This window comes from Panthera leo, chromosome B4 (genome assembly GCF_018350215.1).
Source record: "Panthera leo isolate Ple1 chromosome B4, P.leo_Ple1_pat1.1, whole genome shotgun sequence".
Lineage (NCBI taxonomy): Eukaryota > Metazoa > Chordata > Mammalia > Carnivora > Felidae > Panthera > Panthera leo.
This window is the reverse complement of record NC_056685.1, coordinates 82,176,582-82,185,392: the sequence shown is the minus strand read 5'-3', so window position 1 is coordinate 82,185,392 and position 8,811 is coordinate 82,176,582.

The window sequence follows — 8,811 nt, the reverse complement described above, 5'->3', positions numbered from 1 at the left end:
AATTTATTTGTGTTTAAAACATATATAAATGGGGGAACACAAGTGACCAGAAAACCATGACCTTCATACAGAAGGCAGGGTACATTTGGCCTAGGCAAGAGTTGGGACATAAAGATACTGGGAGCTGGTGGCACTGCAGATGCATGCCAACGGAACAGAGTGGCCAGGAAGGAAAGTTCTCAGAGGACGTGGGCAGCAGAATGCTATGCCCCTGTCCCCAGGGGCTTTCTGATGAAGAACATAGGGGTCCTCAACTTTTCTATGCTCAGCTCTCCACACCAGTGCTTTCACATATTATATTATTTGCACCTTAACCCCCTTTCTAACATCAGCAGAGGAATTATTCCTATCATATAGTTACATGAAGATGCTTCCTAAAACAGCCAACAGTTTGCTTTCTGCAATGTTATCTTCTTTGCTTTTGGAGCAGGTATGCAATTATAGCATTTAAATGTTGTCCTTCCTTCTCTCTCTCTCTCTCTTCCTTCCTTCCTTCCTCCCTCTCTTCTTCCTTCTTTCCTCCCTCCCTCCCTCCCTCCCTCCCTTCTTCCTTCCTTCCTTCCTCCCTCCCTTCCTTCCCTCCCTCCCTTCCTTCCTCCCTTCCTTCTCCTCCTTCCTTCCCTCTCTCCCTCCTTCCTTCCCTTCTTCCTTCCTTCCCTCCCTCCCTCCTTCCTCCCCTCCTTCCTCCTTTCCTTCCTCCTTCCCTCCCTCTCTCTTTTTTCTCTTTTTCTTCCTTCCTTCCTTCCTTCCTGCCTCCCTCCCTTCTTCCTTCCTCCCTTCCTTCCTCCTTCCCTCCCTTCTTCTTTCCTTCCTTCCTTCCTTCCTCCCTCTCTCCCTCCCTCCCTCTTTCTCTTTTTCTTCCTTCCTCCCTCCCTTCTTCCTTCCCCCTTCCCTCCCTCCCTCCCTCCTTCTTTCCTTCCTTCCTCCCTCTCTCCCTCCCTCTCTCTTTCTTTATTTCTTCCTTACTTTCTTCTTTCTTTCTCTCTCCCTCCCTCCCTTCTCCCTCCCTCCCTTCTTCCTTCCTCCTTTCTTCCTTCTTTCCTCCCTCCCTCCCTTCCTTCCCTCCCTTCTTCTTTCCTTCCTTCCTTCCTCCTTCCCTCCCTCCCTTCTTCTTTCCTTCCTTCCTTCCTCCCTCCCTCCCTCCCTCTCTTTTCTTTATTTCTTCCTTACTTTCTTCTTTCTTTCTCTCTCCCTCCCTCCCTTCTTCCTTCCTCCTTTCTTCCTTCTTTCCTCCCTCCCTCCCTTCCTTCCCTCCCTCCCTTCTTCCTTCCTTCCTTCCTCCTTCCCTCCCTCCCTTCTTCTTTCCTTCCTTCCTTCCTCCCTCTCTCCCTCCCTCTCTCTTTTTTCTTTCTTTCTTTCTTTCTTTCTTTCTTTCTTTCTTTCTTTCTTTCCAGTATTTTTCTAACTGTGCTCCTGGGCACCCTGGAGGTGTTTCAGGGGGTAAGAAGGGAAGTGGGGAAGAGTATAAGCACCTCATAGACACAAATACATCTTGCTTCAGAAAAAGCAAACTTTAACCAGTTACATATTAAGCTTCTGAGAGTTGTTCACTTGAAGAAAGGATTCTGCCCACTTAAAGAATGGAAAATCAGGGGTGCCTGGGTGGCTCAGTCGGTTGGGCATCCGACTCCGGCTCAGGTCATGATCTCGCGGTCTGTGAGTTCGAGCCCCACGTCGGGCTCTGTGCTGACAGCTCAGAGCCTGGAGCCTGTTTCAGATTCTGTGTCTCCCTCTCTCTCTCTGACCTTCCCCCATTCATGCTCTGTCTCTCTGTCTCAAAAATGAATAAACGTTAAAAAAAATTTTTAAAGAATGGAAAATCATAGTTTCATTGTATTTTGCCATTTATAAGGTTTTATTAGAATAGTGGAAAACAGAAAAATAAAAGCCCTGATCTAATGATGGAAAATCAACAGATACAGTGAAAGAGCAGTAAATCTTTTAGCTTCACTGGAAGTTAAGCCAGTAGATTGTGTTTAGTGTAAAGGGGAGGCTTAACATTAAAGGGAATGTTTGAAATGCTAGGAATGTGTCTGGGGTGCCTGGCTGGCTCAGTCAGTGGAGCATGATCTCCGGGTCTTGATCTCAGGGTCAGAAGTTCGAGCCCCACACTGGGTGCAGAGCTCACTAAAAAAAAAAAAAAAAAAAGCAAAAAAAAAAAAAGCCAAGATTATGTCATCAAAGATTGAATCTAAAAGGAGAGGTATCTTAGGAATTGAGATGTAAATGAGAAAACTATTATAAAGTGCTTAGCAAATAGTAATAATAGGTAACATTTATTGGGGCACTGGGGTGTCTCAATTGGTTGAGCATCCAAATTTTTTATTTCGGCTCAGGTCATGATCCCAAGGTTGTGGGATTGAGCCCCATGTCAGGCTCCATGCTGAGCATGGAACTTGCTTAAGACTGTCTCTCTCCCTCTGCCCCTCTGCCCCTCTCCCCTGCTCACACACATGCTCTCTCTCTCTCAAAAATAAAAAAATAAAAATAAATAAGTAAATAACCTTATTAAAAAAGATAAGTAATATTTATTGTGTACTTAATGTGTGTCAGCTGCTATACTAAATGCCTTGTACATATTACCTCATTTAATCTTCAAAACACGTAAGGAATTTACTATTACTCATATTTTACAGATTAGGACACTAGGTCATCAGAAGGTTAAATAACTTGCCCAATATAATATAGACAGTAAAATTTAGGATTTGAACCCAGGCATTTGTGACTTGAGTCTACACCTTCAATGATTTGGCTAATTTTCTGACCCAGAGTGTATGGCTAGTTTGACTCTGAGTGAGATTTCAAAACTGAGTTTTCCTACAAAATACCACTGAGAAAAATTAAAGAAAACCTAAATAAATGGAGAGATATACTGTGTTCATTGGTAGAAAGATTCAATATCATTAAGATGTCAAATTCTCTTCAAATTTATACATTAATGCAATCCCAATAAAATCTCAGACTTTTTTTTTTTTTTAAGAAAGTGCCAGAGGAACAAAATTGGCAACTTACCCTACTTGATGTCAAGACTCACTATAAAGCTACAGTGATCAAGACAATGGTATTGTTTAAAGATAGACAAATAGATCAATGGAACAGAATAGAGTCTAGAAATAGTTCCACAAATATAGTCAATTGATGTTTGACAAAAGTGCAAAGACTATTCAATAGAGAAAAGATAGTCTTTTCAACAAATGGGTGCTGGAACAATTGGAAATCCATAAGCAAAAAAAAAAAAAAAAAAAAAAAAAAAAAGAATTTTGATCCATATCTCATACTAGATACAAAAATTAAAGTGCATCACAGACCTGGGGCGCCTGGGTTGCTCTGTTGGTTAAGTGTGTGGCTCTTGATTTTGGCTCAGATCATGGTCTCGCAGTTTGTGAGATTGAGCCCCACATCAGGCTCTGTGGTGACAGCGCAGAGCCTGTTTGGGATTCTCTCTCTCCCCCACTCTCTGCCCCCCTCTCTCTTTCTCTCAAAATAAATAAACTTAAAAAAAAATTAAGACAAAATTGGGGCACCTGGGTGGTTCAGTTGGTGAAGTGTCCAACTTCAGCTCAGATCATGATCTCCCGGTTTGTGAGTTTGAGCCCCACATTGGGCTCTGTGCTGACAGCTCAGAGACTGGAGCCAGCTTTGGAATCTGTCTCCCTCTCTCTCTGACCCTCCCCCGCTTGCACTCTGTCTCTCTCTCTCTCTCAAAAATAAACATTAAAAATTTTTTTTTAATTAAAAAAAGTAAACTTAGGGGAGCCTGGGTGGCTCAGTTGGTTGAGCGACTGACTTTGGCTCAGGTCATGATCTCACGGTTTGTGAGTTCGAGCCCCGCGTCGGGCTCTGTGCTGCCAGCTCAGAGCCTGGAGCCTGCTTCTGATTCTGTGTCTCCCTCTCTCTCTGACCCTCCCCCACGCATGCTCTGTCTCTCTCTGCCTCAGAAATAAACATTAAAAAAAAAATTAAAAAAAAATAAACTTATAAAGTGCTTCACAGACCTAAAACTATAAACTTTCAGGAGAAGAACTCAATAACCTTGAATAAGGAAACTATCTAGATTCAATACCAAAAGCATGATCTATAAAAGAAAATAAATTTGATTATAGCAAAATTAATAACTTCTGCTTTCAGTAGACACTATTAAGTGAATGAAAGAATAAGTCACAAATTGGAAGAAAAAATTTGTAAATCACATATCTAAGAAATAACTTGCATTCAGAATAAAGAGCTCTCAAAAACAAAACAAAAACAAAACGCTCTCAATAAAACCTTGTTTAAATAAAACTTTTGGGGTGCCTGGGTGGCTCAGTCGTTTAAGTATCTGACTTCGGCTCAGGTCATGATCTCACCATTCATGGGTTTGAGCCCTGTGTCAGGCTCTGTGCTGACAAGCTCGGAGCTTGGAGCCTGCTTCGGATTCTGTGTCTCCCTCGCTATCTGCCCCTCCCCAACTCACACTTGGTCTCTCTCTCTCTCAAAAATAAATAAACATTAAAAAAAAAAAAAAAAGAACTCTCAAAACTCAGTAAAGGGGCACCTGGATGGCTCAGTCAATGGAGCATCCAATTCTTGATCTCAAGATAGTAAGGGTTGTAAGTTTGAGCCCCACATTGGGTGTAGAGATTACTTTAAAAAAGAAATAAAAGGGCGCCTGGGTGTCTCGGTCGGTTAAGCGTCCGACTTCGGCTCAGGTCATGATCTCACGGTCCGTGAGTTCGAGCCCCGCATCAGGCTCTGTGCTGACCGCTCAGAGCCTGGAGCCTGTTTCAGATTCTGTGTCTCCCTCTCTCTCTGCCCCTCCCCTGTTCATGCTCTGTCTCTCTCTGTCTCAAAAATAAAAATAAACGTTAAAAAATAAATAAATAAATAAAATAAATAGACCTCAATAAAATAAGCAAACTGATTTTAAAAACATGGGCAAAAGAGGGGCACCTGTGTGGCTCAACCCGTTAAGTGTCTGACTCTTGATTTCAGCTCAGGTCATGGTCTTGAGGTTTGTGAGATGGAGCCCTACATCAGGCTCCATGCTGACAGTGCAGAGCCTGCTTGGGAGTCTCTCTGTCCCTCTCCCTCTGCTCCTCTCCTGCTTGTGCTCTCTCTCTCTCTCTCTGTCTCCCAAAATAAATAAATAAACTTAAAACAAACAAACACACATGGGCAAAAAATTTGAAAAGACATTTTATCAAAAAAAAGATATACATCTGGCAAATAAGCACTTGAAAAGATGCTCAACATCATTAGTTATTATGGATAAACAAATTAAAGCCATAATGAGACAGCACTATTATCACCAGCTAGACCCCATGACCAGGCCTTTACTGCCCACCTGCCTGTACTCACTAACCTTTGTCTTACATGTTCCTTAAGCTCTTCTTTCTGCTTTCTCCTTAACTCAGACAAATGAAACACAAAACCACACCCTAGGTGATGGCAACTGCCCTAACAAGACCTCCCATAGCCCAGACCACCCAGACTTTTAAGCAGAAACTGACTGGCACCTGCACAGATGGATCATGGGGTGACCTCCGGAATGACCTACAATTACCTTTACCTCATTATAGTACTAAAATCACTGTCCAAGGAGGAGCCTCAGCCTCATTTATATCACATCCGATGTATGTATAAGCATGTTTCCTTAATGTGCATGCATAACCTTATGCGCCCACCACTACATAGGTAGACAGGGTTTCCCCATCTAAATATTAGTACTAACCCTAAACAAAAGGAACCCATTCACCCTCTCTAGGGGAGTGAAGGCTTTGGAAGGCATGGGAAGTCAAGGCTTTGGAAGCCATTCCCGTGATCTTTTGCTACAAATAAAAGTTTTCTTTGTGGGACAACTCAGCCTGGTGCAGTTTCTGGCTCATGGTGCAAACTCATGTTGGTTTGGTTACACCATGTACCTATTAGAATGGCTACAATTAAAAAACAAAACAAAACAAGTACTGGAGAGAATGTGAAGAAACTGGAACTCTCATACTCTGCTGGGAGGAATGTAAAGTAGTATAATCACTTTGGAAAACAATTTGGCAGCATCTTTTTTTTAAATTTTTTTGGCAGTTTCTTTAAAAGTTAAGTATACACTTACAGTATGGCTCATCCAGCCAGTGATTCTATTCCCAGGTATTTACCCAAGAGAAACAAAAGCATATGTCCACACACACTTCGTACATAAATGTTTATAGCAGCTTTATTTATAATAGCCAAAAAAACTAGAAACACACGTAACTGCCCATCAACAGATGAATGGATAAACAAACTGTGGCACATCCGTACAGTGAAATCCTACTCAGCAATAAAGAGCAATCATGCAACAATGATGAGTCTCAAAATAATTATGCTGAGTGAAAAAAGCCAAGATTTAAAAAGTACATACTGTATGATTTAATCATTTGTTTGCTTGTTTATTTATTTAGTTTTAAATCAGGCTTCATGCCCAGTGTGGAGCCCAATGTGGGGCTTAAACTCATGACCCTGAGACCCAGGCCTGGGCTGAGATCGGGTGCTTAACTGACTGAGCCACATAGGCACCCCTGTATGATTTATGTAAAATTCTAGAAAAATGCCAACAAATTTGTGATGACAAAAAGCAGATTAGTGGTTGCCTCAGGAAAGGGCTGGAAATGATAGGATGGTGAGATTACAAAGAAGCAAAGGCAACTTTTGGGGTGATCTATATGTTCATTATTTTGAGTATGGTGATGGTTTTATGGGTATACACATATGTCAAAACTTTTCAAATTATATATTTTCAATATCTACAGTTTATTGTATATCATTTACCCTTAATAAAGCAATTTTAAAAATTGAGTTTTTATGACATAACAAAACTGAAGACTGGGCCAGGAATAATAACTACTGCCGTTTGTAATGTTACATTACCTAGCAGGTTCTATGGAAAGTTTCTTGCATATGTTATCTTATTTAATTCTCCAAACAGTGCTTTGAAATGTAACTATTACAATTTTATTTATTTATTTATTTATTTAACGTTTATTTATTTTTGAGACAGAGAGAGACAGAGCATGAACGGGGAGGGTCAGAGAGAGGGAGACACAGAATCGAAACAGGCTCCAGGCTCTGAGCTGTCAGCACAGAGCCCGACGTGGGGCTCGAGCTCATGGACCGCAAGATCATGACCTGAGCCGAAGTCAGCCGCTTAACCGACTGAGCCACCCAGGCGCCCCTACAATTTTGTTTTAAAGATTTTCTTTGTGAGTAATTTCTATACCCAAGATGGGGCTTGAATTTACAACCCCGAGATTAAGAATTGTGTGCTCTACTGACTGAGGCGGTCTGGCACCCCCTAACTGCTACAATTTTTTTTAAGTTTGTTTATTTATTTTTCAGCAATCTCTCCACCCAATGTGGGGCTTAAACTCACAACCCTGAGATCTAGAGTTGAATGCTCTTCTGACTGAGCCAGCCAGGTACCCCATATATATATTTTTAAGATTTTAAGTAATCTCTACACCCAATGTGGGGCTTGAACCCACAATCCTGAGATCAAGACTCACATGCTCTACCAACTGAGCCAGTCAGGCACCCCTGCAAGTTTTAAATGAAGTTATGGAGGTTCAGTAAGTACCTTGCCCCAGGTCACAGCAAAAGAAGGGTTCAAACTCAGGTCTGTTAGATTGCAAAACTGAGCTCCTAACTGCTGCACTAGGCTGCCACTATGAACACTCCTCAGTACTGAAATTATGAGGCTGGCTTCCTGTCTCTGACATACATCATCTTTAACCCAACTTTAACACTACCCTGGTAGTCTGGGTAGTGTTTTAACTTGGAGAAAAGGATGTACCCTTAGAACTTCTCTTTGTTTTTTGTTTGTTTGTTTCCTATTTTCCTCTTTCACAGCCCTCTGAAGTCAGAATTCATTATCAGTAAAATCCCCCATCTTCGACATTCCTTTCACCATTGGCTCTAAAGGAAACCTGGATCTCCCCAAAGGACCCTTGACTAGTGACTGAAAACCCACCATAATTTCCATTTTAAACATCCAATTCTCGGGGCGCCTGGGTGGCTCAGTCGGTTAAGCATCCGACTTCAGCTCAGGTCACGATCTCGCGGTCCGTGAGTTCGAGCCCCGCGTTGGGCTCTGGGCTGCCGGCTCTGGGCTGCCGGCTCTGGGCTGCCGGCTCGGAGCCTGGAGGCTGCTTCCGATTCTCTGTCTCCCTCTCTCTCTGCCCCTCCCCCATTCATGCTCTGTCTCTCTCTGTCTCAAAAATAATTAAACGTTAAAAAAATTAAAAAAAAAAATAAACATCCTACTCTCTGACCTCTTATTTTTATCAGCTCTACTGTCCTAACTCCAACCAGAACTCAAATCCATTGATCATGCCCTTTCCATTGGGCCTCACCCTCCTCATGCCTTATCTTTCCTCCTTATCTACCTTAACTTCCATGGTCCGTCAGTATAGCCACTCTCTGGAATATACTCTCAATTCCTTTGCCTCTTCACTTCAGTGTGCTCATTTGGCTAACCCACAGCTCTGGCTAAATCCAACTCTCTATCCATTTTGGATCTATACTCATACAATTGAATAGATGGAGAAAAGTACATGATCATGCCAACTGGTCTCACTTTAAATTCCTGCCCTCTAACCTCTAGTGCTGCTGGGCAATCACACTACATCACACTGCATTCCCTAGTCCACTCACTTTCCACTCCCCAGATACCTGTTTCATTCTTTCTTCTCTCTCTCTTCAAACCTCCAACTCCCCTTCCCTGTATTCTCATTCTCAGGTGATGACCTTGTCTCCTACTTCATTTGGATTATATATTCTATCTTCTCTCTTGTTTTTGTACAT